The 14385-nt window shown below is 41.2% G+C and overlaps 1 protein-coding gene across 7 annotated transcripts in view; it reads right to left on the reverse strand.

Moving 5' to 3' along the window:
- The window catches only part of SEMA5B (semaphorin 5B), a 345985-nt gene that overhangs the window by 184495 nt on the left and 147105 nt on the right, over positions 1-14385 (reverse strand). The gene's annotated exons all lie outside the window — the stretch shown is intronic.

Consider the following 14385-nt stretch of genomic DNA (forward strand, 5'->3'; position numbering starts at 1 on the left):
AGATTCATGGAGTTCTCCTAAAATAAGTTAAAAAGTAGGTATTGTTTGGTGTCTACACATTTTTGGACACAACAAAGTTACATGGCTCGCAAATTTAAAACTGCTGCTTGAATATCCGGTAATACAATGACTACGTAAGATACTCTAGAGGGACAGGGTGGAAAAAACAAACCCTGACTTATATGAATAAGCCTGTCTGCTGTGAAGTTCCTGAAACCCCTTACAAATTTCAACAATGGAAAGCCCTAAAAGTGAAAGGCCTTTAAAATACCAAGAGAAAATGCAGCAATATAGATATTCACAAGCCCAGTTTCATTCATCTGGAAAGATTTTTTTTTTAAAGTAGACTTTGTTCTTTGGAAACAAACCATCTCAGAAAACAAAACTTTGGGACTTTCAAGAGAATTACAGTGCTGCCCATTAGCACCACAATAATTTACGACTCTGTCAGCATTTTCCCATTATAAATCTTCTGAGTCTCCTCTCATGTACACTGGTGTAAAACTCAGGAATAACTCCAATGGAGTCAATGGAATTACAGAGCGAAGAATTATGGACCCTGTTTATAAAAATTAGCTATAAATATTGTCTATGGCCTTTCAAATTTACATTGTACTGGTTTTACACACAAAGGATTTTTTTTAAATTAAAATTAAATTGGCCTTTTTGAAGTTATAGGAAAGACAGATGCAAGACAAACCACAAAAGTTATTTGCAATCAACTCTGCTACCTTTATGCTACATAGTACATTACTCTGCAAGTAATCACATTAATTTCAGTAGGCCTGCTTGTGGAGTAGGGTATTACTCAAGCTAAAGGTGATCGTCTAGCTCTGAGTGAATACTGTCTGTTTTGTTTAATATGCAGGCTTTTTTTTTTTCTTGCCCTCCTCTAGCACAATATCTAGAGATGGGGTGAAGCCTAAGAAGTTTGGGCCCATAACTTAACTTAGACTTTGTCTAAATTCATGGGTGTTTAGATCCAGTGTTTTGGTTCTACCCATTAGACAGAGAAGAAACGGCACAAAGTTCTAACATAGAAGCAAACTTTAGCAAAGTTCATGGGTGTTGGGATCTGGAGTTCTTGCTCAGACTCTCTCTATTAAAAATAACTTAATTTTATTTAAAGGAAGTGGCATTTTATTATTATTTCAGAATGTAAACTGCACAGGAGGCCCCTTTGGGTATTTTACAAGGAAGACTGAGTGACTGGTGGGAGGGGACAGCAGGCGGGGACCTGTTCATATGGAATAACTTTCAGCCTAAAAACATCCATAAGACTTTTGACAAGATGGACTTGTAGCAGCTCGGAGCTGCTACCAGTACACATGTAATGAATACTCTGGAGGAGACATCAGGGACTTGAGCTAATAGTGCCAAAGAATGGTTAATATTGCTGGTAATTTAAAGTGCCTAAGCACAGTTTTATATGAGGCTGTAATAGTGACAAAGAAGCCAGTACACCATCTGCCTAGTGAATAATGTGCATTTCCACAACCCCTAAGTATATACCTGCATGATGAAATGGAAAAAAGCCAATCTACACTTCAGTGGAGAATTATTCTTCTTTAATTTTTCTTTTCTTCTATACGTCTGATTTACATTAACCAACCTTTAGTTGTTGTCTTGGTCAGTGAATCAGACACCAAAGGCTTTTGTTAAAGTAACACAGTCGGATTTTGACCACTGGAAACCTGGGGGTGGGGGGAAATCAGTATTAAGACCAGGATTCTCCCTTCACTTAAAGTGCTGGCAGTATTCAAAGCCTATTCAGTGGAAGTATAAATGGCTATACTAAACAAAGCAGTGGAGATGATGGAGAGTTCTGGTTTGGTAACATTTTACTCACTTTAAACAGGCACAAATAATGACTCAAGCAAGGTAGTGGATAAGCAGGCCTTCTCTAGGTGTTATGATACAGCGACACCTTGGTATGTTTTCCTGACCCTTTGAAAAAATGTTTCTGCATAGTACTTTCATGTGTCTTGGTGACAGGATGGGGGAGAATGGGAAAGAGATTGATGGATAATTACCCCTTCTCTAGCTCTTAATTTCTGCATTAATTGGTCTTTATTGGAATCCTGAATGTAATGCTACTAGTGGAAAATTGCAGCACTCTGCTTTCAGAGTTTATACTGACAGGCCAAAATATAATCCGAATGTCTGAAGTACCAGAGGTTTCTAGCCAGGACTGATTAATGCCAACTGCATTTCAGCAAAGACAAATCTACAAATAATGTACCATTTCTCTCTTTGTGAATAACCACTTGAGAAAACTCCCCTTCTGTATCTTAGAAACCCAAACCAATTTTGGAAAATTGTCTTACAATGAATCAAATTTGGGACAGCGCTTGACTGAAGAAATTTCAAGCATCATCTCTTTATTCTTTGGGTGCCTCTTTTATGATGTCAAGTTAGCAGGGAAAAAACCACAGTGGATATGCAGACTCCAGAGACTTTCAAAAGTTTCCATCTGGGCCTTAATTGCTATCACAGTTGCCTCACTAAATTGGATACGTTCCTCCCCCTCCTCAGGGTTTCGTCTTTATATCTGTTTTGTCTTCGTTTTGCCTTGATGAATGGAATCTGGTATAATCATTTTGTATAATGCCCCTGAGAAACATCTTCCTGTGTATGAACATGCAGGCCCATAAGTCAGGTTTTTACAGTTCTGTCTTCAGACTTCGCTCTGAACTTTACTCAAATTGATTCTTTTCCCTTTCAGGATATTATTTCGGAAAAGCTTAGGAGTAGATTTCCTCCAAAGATCAGACGCAGATTAGATTCCACCCTCCAGTTTTTAACCACTGGAGGAAAAACTACACCAAAACTTCTAAGCAACTTCTCCCAACCCCAGAAAGCACAGACAAACAACTCTTTCTCCCCTAGAACACAATATCACCTGTTCCTGACCCTGTCTGACCAGTTCATTATTGCTTTCAGATGTTAATTAAAGATCCCAGAAAGTCTGCTCTGGCATTATTTCTGATCTGTCATTGCCTGGCTTCTCACAGTTAATATCAGTGTATTTCTATAGGCATTCTCAGAGGGTAGTAAAATGTACACCATCTGTCTTCACTCTCCTAATTTGGACTGTTAAATAAAAATATGCAACATCATCTACAAAAACACCTTCATTAGGGCTCTGCCGTGAGCTCTGTATCATTTATAATTAACTGCAGGCCTGCTTGTTGGTTTCCAATAAGGTCACTCATTCATTAATCAGATGTGTTCCCAGGAGACAGTGCATAAATATCCCATATTGAAGCCCAAATTAGGCTAATTTCGAACTTTTTCTCCTTTAAAGCAAACATTTATGAGCTCTTGCAATATCAGAGATTCCTTTCTACAACCAGAATTACAGAAGATTTCCTTGCTGATTGAAAAACAAAACAAAACAAACACCAGAAAAACAAACAAATCAGCCTAAGCAAATGTACTGCAGTTTGAAATGTTAGGAGTAGAATAAGAAATCTCCAACATAGTGAATGCACATAGGAATCCACTCTTTAAAAAATAAAAAAATAAAAATTAATAAAAAGAAAAGGAGCACAAAGGATAATTAAACAGGGAGGTAAAGACAAAGAACAATCTTGGAAGGAAACATGGTTTTGTGGTTAAAGCACAGACTGGCCAAGGACTCAGGAGATCTGGGTTCAATTCTAAGCTCTGCCAGACTCTCGGACCTTGGGCAAGTCCCTTAACCTTTTGGTGCCTCAGGAACCCATCTGTTTAAAAAAGGCAAAGCAAAGGGGGAAATGTTATTTCCTTCCTCCTACCTTTTGTCTTGTCTGATCCTACAAAGACTTACTTACATGCCTAACTTTATGCGCCGTGAGCAGCCCCATTCCCCAGTCACCATGTGTACAATTCCACAAGCATGTAAGTCTCAGCAAGAGTGGGTGGGGCCTTACACTCTAGAACCTCCAGGGCAGAGATTTTCTCTTAATATGTGTTAAGTCCTCTGCTGGATAGGGTTGGGTTTTCTTTGGAGATGACTGAGGGTTTGCATGCCCATAGCGATAAAGGGGTTGAAGGGAGTTTTTGTTAGTGTCTGGCTCTCTAAGTTTGGGTTGAAACCATTACTTTAAATGCTCCTGGGATTTTATTGTTTTACTCATGATGTGTTAGGACCTTGGATAGGTGTCTTTTTACATAATTTTTTTATTTAAATCTAAATAATTAATATGCGTTTTTACAGTGCCCAGCATAATTAGGCCCCAATCAGCAGAACTGCTACGTGTTGTTGTAATACACATAATAAATAATATTAATCATCTTATCCCAAGGCAGCAGTAGAAAATAATAGGTCACTGGAGAAACGGAAAGCAATAGAGATCGGTTTTAGTAACCAACAGGGCATCAGTTTATCAACTGGAGGTGTAAGGATCTTTAACAGCTAGCTCCGTGTTCAATTTTTCCCATCCCACATGCTAGTGCCTACCTCACGCTGAGACACGATGGAAAATCCTTTGGGATCTCTCAGCAGAACAGGTTCCCTAGCACTGCTAGGTCTTGCAAGGCAAGAGCATCATCGTTGGCTAGCCAGCCTGTTTGATGGCAATTTGTTGTTTCTGGTATCACCCATCAATATGCTAGATACTTTCCAAATAATAAAAGAAGGCATGGGTCCTGCCTCAAAGAGCTTACCATGAAGCCAACACAAAGTGTTCAAGGTGTAGTACATTTGTTCACAGGCTAGCAGAATGGGTCTGGGGCCTTCAGCTGCTACCATCACACAATATTAAAAAGATAGATAAGTGAAGACATGAAGTTCACAACTGACCCCATTAAGTGTTTTAATTACAATGTCTTGGGAAGAGAGGGTGGTTTTGGAGTTCAATGTCTTTAGATATGGTAAGATTTTACACACACACACACACACACACACACACACACACACACACACACACACACACACACACACACACCATTATCCCCCAGTGCCCACAGCCCTAATCAGAGACCTAGTTTCTTGCATGGCAGACGTGGGCCTTCCGGAGGGTTCTGAATGCACAGAGGGTACTGGCCTCATCAGCCAGCTCCAGAAAGGTGTTCTGTGCCTGGGGGCAGCATGAAAGAAAGCACAGTGATTTGTGCAGGTGAAGTGCACTGTAGATCTTGTCAGTCTTGGCTAGTTTTTATAATCTTAACATTGATGGGCAGCCTGTTAAATGTACTCCTCAGTAGTAGGTGACACCAGGGGTGCCCACACTTTGCAAAGCCAAGAGTCACATTGGCAACTTACCAGGAGCCCTAAAGCTGCACCTGATTTTGAGAGAGCGACATTTGTTATGATTCAATTAACCAGAAATGAAGACAAAGCCCAAGAAAGGCTGGGTTATGACTCTATACAGAGACATGCTGTCCCACCAGCAGCGCCCCCCCAGGTATTGGGCTAGGAAGCACGGACTTCCACCAGGTGCATCGTACATCTCCCTTGTGCAGGACATGTTCTGCTGATCAGGTCCTTTCCCCATCATAATTCTTGTGCTCTCCAGGTACAAAGTGTGGGATACAAAGTGTGGGATTGTCTAGCCTCTGTACAGGGCTAGAGAGGGGATTTGGGGAATGGAAAGGGAGGGAAGGTTCCTTGTGCCTCCTTCTTCTCCTTATAGTTCTACACTGGGCCACAGGCAAACAGGGCCCCAAACTTTCATAGAGCCACTCAGTGGAAGTAGCAGACTTGGGCTACACCCGGCTAGAACCATTAGTCTCGGTCAGTCACTCCTGTACACAGAAGGACCAAGACGGTGTCCACAGGCCCAGTTTTAGGGCTCTGGGTCCCTGGCTGCACCTTAGGTACATATACATACCTATGCCATAGTATACACGTATTTGTGCAAAATGCTATGAAGTCCCACTGGATTCCCCATGGGCCCTAGACACCTAGGAAACAGCAGAAGAAATGTCTGTTACCATCTTCAGCTTGCCAGCAGACTGTGCCCTTTCTTCTCAGACATGAGTCTAGCCACAGTGAGCCATATATTAGTCACCTCCAGATCAGCGTATTGCAATTCAGTGTGTCTGGGACGGAAGGTAGAGGTGATACAGATTTCTGCACAGGCAGAGTGAAGCAGCACACCTCATCAGCAGACCACCTCACACCAGTGCCCTTCATCTTCCAGTAGCTCCAGTTCACTTCCCTTGACCAAATGTTCAACAGGGGAGGGACCCAGCTACATCAGGGGCTACCTCTCCATTCATGCCTCTCTGAGAAAGCGGCACTCCTCTGGAACAATGCAGCTAATGGTGCCCTCGACAACACTCATCAGAGCTGCAGATAATGTGTTCTCAACTGAGGGCCCTTGACTTCGGAACGACCACTAGACTGAGCCAAAGTCTGATTGTCTTCATACCAAGTTGGAACGTTCAACAGTTTAGCAAGCTGGCCTTGCAATAAGCAAGCTACTGAGAACTTGGGAGCGTTGGAAGAGCAGAACCCACTATGAACAGCATGACCCTAATCTTGAGTACCGTATTGGGTGCTTAGATATTATGAAGATGGGTGCTCTAGAAATGATACAAACTGGAGAAGTTGGTAGATGTAGATAGAATAGATACATATAATAAAAGGTTGGGGCATCTGTGACCAAATGCATCCCTGTATTCACACCCTACACACTATTGTAATGATCTTTGTACAAAATATGCCTTGTGAGGTATCATTTGAAAGCTAATAACTCACGGGTCAGTAATATCAGCAATATTGTGTGTAAAGGTATGAAATCCTTCCTATATATATTAAAGGCACATGTTCAAACTCACGTAACCCTAATTGGGTAAAACAGGTCAAGCAAGCCTGTCTTAAACAAAGGGATGTATGTTTACCTCAATTTGCATATAACCTGTAAAAAGAGTCCTCAGATAGCAAGAGGGGAAAGAAAGAACATACAAAAAATCTGCAGTCAGCATACCCACGTGAAAAGAAATGGCAAAACATCTCTTCCCCACAAGACTCCACGTCTCCTTGCTCTCAACTGGACAGAGCTTTATCTAGGGGGTCACTCTCAGGAAAATACATTTCAGAGGGTGACTGAACTATAAAAGTGAGGGGCAAAAACACCCAAGTTATATTTCCCTGTCCATCCCCTTCTTTTCACCTAAGAAGACAAAGAAACAGACGTTGGACCTTGGGATCAGATCCTGGCCTGAGAGTTTGGTCAGCAATGTACTGAAAATATACGGTAAAATTTTCACCTCAAACCAAGTCTACTTTGTTAAGTTTAGCACTAAGAAGCACTTTATCTCTACTTTTCTTCTAACCATTTCTGACTTTAATGCCTCATTATATGTACTCACTTAAAATCCTATTTTATTTTGTTTAATAAACTTGTTTTATTCTTTAATCAAAACTAATCCAGTATCGTGGTTAAACTGGGCTGTATGGTAACTCCATTTAAAAGGAGTAAGTTGTTATATATTGTACCCTTACAGGAACAAAGGACCTTTGTTATCTGAACTGTCCAGGAGAGGGCTGAACAATTCAGTACATAACACATTTTTTGGGAAGGGGGGAAATCCGGGACTGGGAATGTGTTGGGGACATCCTGCATATGGTAATCAAGGCTGGTGGAAGCCAGAGTGTCACTGGAGTGTACTGGAAGGCTGCAGCTATACACAGACTCTCAGGGTGTGACCTGCATGTTATTTGTGAACGGCCCAGGTGGGAACTACTGCAGCAAGGCATTGTGAGATACCTATGGTTGCAGGGCAGGGGTGACAAACCCTCACTGGTCTGGATTGCACCCTGGAATGTCATAGCTTCTTTCTTACTTTACTAAACCTGCGCCTTGAAACCACGAAAGAGCGAAGGAAAGAAGTGAACTATTTTAACTGTTCTTCTTCACCCGAACCTAAAGGTTCTCTTAGCTACAAAAGATGGACTTGTGAAAGTCCTAGTTCTATTTCATTATTAATTCAGCTGCTTAAATTTGGTATGTGGAATTTAAAATTGAACAAAATGAAGGCTAAGTGAGTAATAGCCTAGTGTTCATTGCCCCATTGCCTCTGGAAAACTGGCTTCAAATGCCATTATAAACAACAAAACATTTTTTTTAAATAATTTTTTTAAGGTCTGGTGTCAGAGGGGAAGGGCAAGCCTTGGCAATTCTGGATACGATACGTTTCCCTCCCCGGGTCCCTGATGAATATTGTGTATCTGTGTACACAGCACAGAACAAATAGCACAGCTGTCTGTATTCTCTCTGCAATTTTTCCCTTTCATACATAATTCACAACTTGCTGCAGCCATTCGGCAAAGTTACATCTCCTTTAAAACACAATATACAGATTCTTTCCCTTGCTGTTTTGAATATTGAGCACATTGGATACTGATTTTCTTTTCTTTTTGTTTAAATTTCTCTTTTCAGCGTGGAAATGGCTTAGGCCAGGTACAATGCAGACAGGTAGCATGCAAGGATTCCCTACACAGGTCTGCTACTCCTTCTTGATTGAAGTCTGCGGAAACTGCCAGTGTGATGTGATGGTTTGATGATATGAACAAATGCTTATTAGGATTTAAGGAGGAGATTTTTAAAGGAATACATGGAAATTAGGCACCCAACTCCCACTGACTTTCAATGGGAATTGGGAACCTAAAGCTTTTAGGGAAAGGGAATGTCTCTTTTTTCCATGTTTGTACAGTACCCAACACATTAGTGTGACAGCTGTGCAAATAACAGATGTTTTCATTTGCTGGCAATTCCCAAAATTTAAAAAAAAAAATTGTTTTGGTTCAAAGTATTTTGTTCAACCTGAAACAAAATGTTTTCATTAGATTTTGAGCACTTTTAAACATGTTTAAAATTTTTTAAAATAAAATTAAGAAGAAATTTGAAAACAAAAAGTCATTTTGCATTGAAACATTTCAAATTTTTTTGAATTATATTTTTTCCACAACAGAAACAATTCTGTAAACAGCACAAATTCTTGAAATGTTCCCATATCACTGAATCTGTACTTTCTGCCAAAAAAAGTTTCAGTCAAAAATTTTTGAGCTGCTTTAACTGGGGCCACAATCCCACTTTGGCCTTTTTAGACACCACCACAATATAAATATCTCGCACGAATAATAATAAATAAATAAATAATAATGCTTAGCTCTTGTCTAGGGCTTTTCATCATAGAGCTCAAAGTGCTTTACAAAGGAGGTCAGTATCGTTATTCCCTTCTTGACACAACCGACCTTTGTGTCTTCGAAAAATCTCCCCTTCAACTGCCACTACCAAATTCATTTTCACTTAGCATCTAAATGACAGATTTGACATCAGATTTCAGATTACCTGTGGTCTCCAAGTCTAGTTTTAACAATGTCATACAAAATCACAAGTTGAAGTCACATACCCCTAACATAAGGCTAAAGAGAAATGTAGGTTTTCCTGCCTCTTTTTAAAGTTCGGTAAGCAGTATCATTTCTCTACCACATTCCCAGGAGGCATGGAGAAAGAAAAAGTGCTATGACTCAGATGGTGTCACGTGAATGGCATTCCAGCAGGAATCAAAGCGAAAAAAACAAAAACAATACAAAAAAACAACAACCCAAGAATGATTTTATTGTTGTTTCTGAAAGATCGAGTTGGGAGCAGGTAAGCAGAGATTTCTTTTCACTTCTTACACTTGCAGCTGACTTTCTTTCTCCTCTAGACCAGGGGTAAGCCACCTATGGCATGTGTGCCAAAGGCAGCATGCAAGCTGATTTTCAGTGGCACTCATACTCCCCGGGTCCTGGCCACCGGTCCGGGGGCCTCTGCATTTTAATTTAATTTTAAATGAAGCGTCTTAAACATTTTAAAAACCTCATTTACTTTACATACAACAATAGTTTAGTTATATATTATAGACTTATAGAAAGAGCCCTTCTAAAAACGTTAAAATGTATGACTGGCATGCGAAACCTTAAATTAGAGTGAATAAATGAAGACTCGGCACACCACTTCTGAAAGGTTGCCGACCCCTGCCCTAGACTAAATGATTAATATTTGTTTCTCTTTTAAAAGGTTGGTCTCTTTACAAACTTGTGTTCATAAAGCACTGTGTAGTAGGGCTCTTCTGGACAGCTCCCCTCTAGTTCTGCATGCTTGCTTGCCTATCTACCTAAGGGTCCGTCTACACTACAGCCAGAGGTGTACGAGTAGACATACACACGCGAGCTTTGATTTATCTAGCATCCGGAAAATAACAGCATTGCCAAAGCAGCGCAAGTGGCTGCACGTACCGAGGGTCCTGAATGGGATTATATTCAGGCAGCTAGCCCATGCCGCTGCCCATGCCGCCATGGCTGCACGATCAGTCAAAGCTAGCACGTGTACGTCTATCGAGCTGGACGTTTCACCGCCTGCTGCAATGCAGACATATCCTCAGAGAGCAACATAGAATTACCGGCTTTGACAAGGCATGCTTGACACGGGTTGCATTTCATTGCAACATCACGTTGACTTCACATTCTGAACACAAACCAGAGTGACAGGTTACACATAGTGTATTCTGTGGGCCAGATCCTTAGCTGGTGTAAGTGAATCTAACTCTACAGTAGGTCAGTAGTGCTACACCAAATTACACAGTTGAACATCTAACCCAGGAGTTGGCAACCTTTGGCACGCGGCTCGCCAGGGTAAGCACCCTGGCGGGCCAGGCCAGTTTGTTTACCTGCCGTGCCCGCAGGTTCGGTTGATCGCGGCTCCCGCTGGCCGCGGTTCGCCGTCCCAGGCCAATGGGGGCAGCAGGAAGCGGCACGGGCCGAGGGATGTGCTGGCCATCGCTTCCTGCCGCCCCCATTGGCCGGGAGCAGTGAACCGCGGCCAGCGGGAGCCGTGATCGGCTGAACCTGCAGACGCGGCAGGGAAACAAACTGGCCCGGCCTGCCAGGGTGTTTACTTTTGGACATGTTCAGCGTGCCAAAGATTGCCCATCCCTGATCTAGCCTCTGTGTCTAAGAATTAAGGCACAGAACTGCAAGGCAAGAGTTCTAGCTTTTAATTTTAGCACTACCCTGTGCAAGTCATTTAACGCTCGGTGCCTGAATACACCCTTCTGTAAAATGGAGCTAATATTGCCTATCTACCTCACAGAAATGGTTTAGTTACAGATTGTAAAGTGCTTTGGGATTCTAGGATGAAAGGTGCTATGGAAATTCAGAGTATGATCATAAACCATTAAAAACACACTACAGAGAAAGTTAATGGGTACAGTTGCTAGAAAAACATCACCCTCCCGCCCATGTTAGCATCATGCTGTACCATGAGCCAATGAATTAGGAATCGCAGCAGTGCTGTATTTGAAGAACAGATGCCAAAAAGAGGAATGTACCATCAACTAAATACTGGGTCAGTCCAAAGGCCATCTGCACAGGTTGGTGTGAAAGTGTTGTGTGTGGCTTTTCTACCCTAACACCATGGAAATCTGGGGCAACTGGCTACATTTTCAGGGGTGGAACCTGCCACCCAGACAGTACTATTGACATTTGTGTGCCCTCTCCAAGCAGAGCCTTCAATGGACTAGGATATTGCCAATTAGAAAGCATGTGTGTAGTCCTCTTTCCTCCTCCCCCTCCACTGAACTGGCTGTAAAAGAACAAAACCACAACAATCTCACAGATCTAACAAGACTATAAGAGAAACCAGGAGGAGCTGCTGCCCACCTATGACTGTCTAATTCCAGCCCAAAAATCTGCCTCCCAGCTGTGGAGAGCAATCAGCGATGGAATCTGACAGTAAAACAGAGCCAGTAGAGACCCGACTTTGCGCCTCTGGCTCCAGCGCTCAGCTAATTACAAAGGACCATTATTATAATTAGTGTCAGTGGATGTGACCACGTCTCCCTGAAACAACTGCGGGGAATTTTCAACCCTCACTCCCAACCAAAAACCATCTGTCTAACTGGAGAGCGCAAAATGAACCACCTTCATGCCAAATCCTTCCATTAAGTCTGTTCGTGTCACTAATCCAGCTGCAATGTGTGACGTGCAGGCCTCAGATAGGAACCAGTTAATTCATGTTTGTAGAAAGAGATTGCCATTTCCAACCCACTTCCTTCCCAGCACATTCCCTCTCATCTGTCCCAGGTCGGTGTGTTTCAGTACGCTGGGCTGAAGAAGAGGGATCAATTACAGAAAGAAAGTATGATTTGGAAGGGCTATTGGGCAGCAATGGCGACGTTGCATGTTTTGCAAAGGATGGTTGCTCCTGGCTGTTCACACACAGCATGCTTTAACTTTCTTGTACGTGCACTTTGGAGACTTCCTGCATGGTAACTAGAATACTGGAAAATATAGTAAAGGCAGCATCATGCTTCCAACTGATCTAGACACAGACCATGGAGAGAATAACCTCATGCATAAAAAGCTATGGACCATATCAGACTTCTTTTTCTCCCTAGCTCAATTAAGAAACAAACAAACAAGAACACAGTATCATCCATCCTAGTGCCCTGTCTTATCTCTTTTCATGTTCCAGGGGATTTTTTTTCCTTTCCTCTTCATGCTACAGTGTTGGAGATGAATTCTCATGAGAAAATAACGGAGTCAACCCAAACTGGCCATTTTTTGTGTATTTCTTTAGCTACCAGACCCCAATCCACAAGTTCACAGATTGCCATCTGGTTGGTACTGACACCCAATTACCCGCAGTTATTTGGGGGGGGGGGGGGTTATTACAGATATCTAAGCACGCTAAGACTGCCAGTCTCAGTTACAATGGTTTCCCCTAACAATCTAATGAATAGGCATCACAACTAAATGAGCATTTTCAAATATTTTGGGTGAACATTTTTTTTCTTCCAAAATTTTTCTACTTTTAGGACTATAAGGCCAATAGCATAGAAAATCAGAGGTCTCTATGTACAGATGACCCAGATATGCTTATCATACCAGCTCAGGTTGCGAACTCCTCAAATCTCAGAAGCAGTGGCAGGCCAGCCTGGTATGTAACTGAAAGACAAACAGGATGTTGCTGCAGAAAGCAATGCAAGTAATTCAGAGGTGGGTGATACTACTGGAAGTAGTATCTTTTGGATGCAACTAGAACTCAGATCCTAACCACTAGCTGTTATAAAGATAACATAGGAGCAAAGGAAAGACGGTATTGAACTGGAAAGCAGCTTCAATCTCAGAGCTGCCAGAGACATCCCATATGGTCTTAGGTAAATCATTTAATCTCTCTTTGCTTCAGTTCTCCATCTGTAAAATGGGATAAATGGGGGGAAAAAGAAGAATCTGTCTTGTCTAAGAGAAAGCTCCTTGGGCCACAGACTGTCTCTTCTGATGATGAATATATATGGTGCATAACACGATGAGGTCCCAAGCTTGGTTTCTACTATAGTAATAATTATAAATAATAGGTTTTAAGCTGACACTGCTTCAAGGACAGAGTTCAGGTTGTTTTTGTAGTATGTTTGCATATGAGTGTGATGAGTGATGCACATGTTCAGGACTGGGCTGAATGAAAGCTGTACTTTCTACAACTTTTTGTTGGTTGACTCCTGTCTTGGACATAAACATATTAGGCAATTCGTAATTAACTTAACACCTGGGTTGATGGTGGGTGTATTTGTGTAAACTTAACTGTTACACAAGACTGTGTTCTGTACTGGAATATGCACATGAAAGTTTCTAATGTGCTAGATAAATGTACCTTATTATTTAATATGGAGACTTTTCAATTCATGAAAATGTTACATTTTGCTGCACATTTTAAAAAAGTTTTCATATTTCCCATAATATTTTATTCTAAATCTTTAATTCCAAAGGAGAATAAAATAATCCAGAAGAATACAGATCACATTTAATAAATTTCAAGAATAATCTCCAGTGGATTCCAGCTAAATAAACCAATCTCTAATGTGTTTTAAAATGGACAAGGCAATCCACCACTGAACCATGTTTAGTCTGGGAATTTAAACATACTAGTGTCCCTAGACAGAGATTTAACTTTTCCTTTTATATCCTAAATCATTCTTAAGACTGTTCAGAGAAAATAACCTTTACAGCTTCAGAAACAATGAACATCTAAAGTAATGGGTTTCCCGCTATGCGGATTACTCATATGGCTTTGTTAATGTCAGTAATGATTTAATTTCCAATCTAGATTTCTGGGAGAACAACAATAAAATAACCTTCATATAAATGGTAAGAATCCCCTGAGCTATCTAAGACCACCAAGATGAAACTCCTAAAAGAAAAATTGAGGAGTCCAAGTCAGGTAAAATAAACTCTATGTTTTATGCAATTAGTAAGCATGTTTTACACTAAGTCTTATTAATCCCATCTTCCTGTCAGATAACCTAGTCATAAATTCATCAGCACTGAGTCACCACTGTGTCTCTCTAGGGTGCAAATGTAACTGAAATCTCAAAACCACTTACAGCTGTTGTTTTTTCCCTATTAAAAAG

Source organism: Chrysemys picta, chromosome 11 (assembly GCF_011386835.1).
Source record: "Chrysemys picta bellii isolate R12L10 chromosome 11, ASM1138683v2, whole genome shotgun sequence".
In the NCBI taxonomy this organism is placed as follows: domain Eukaryota; kingdom Metazoa; phylum Chordata; order Testudines; family Emydidae; genus Chrysemys; species Chrysemys picta.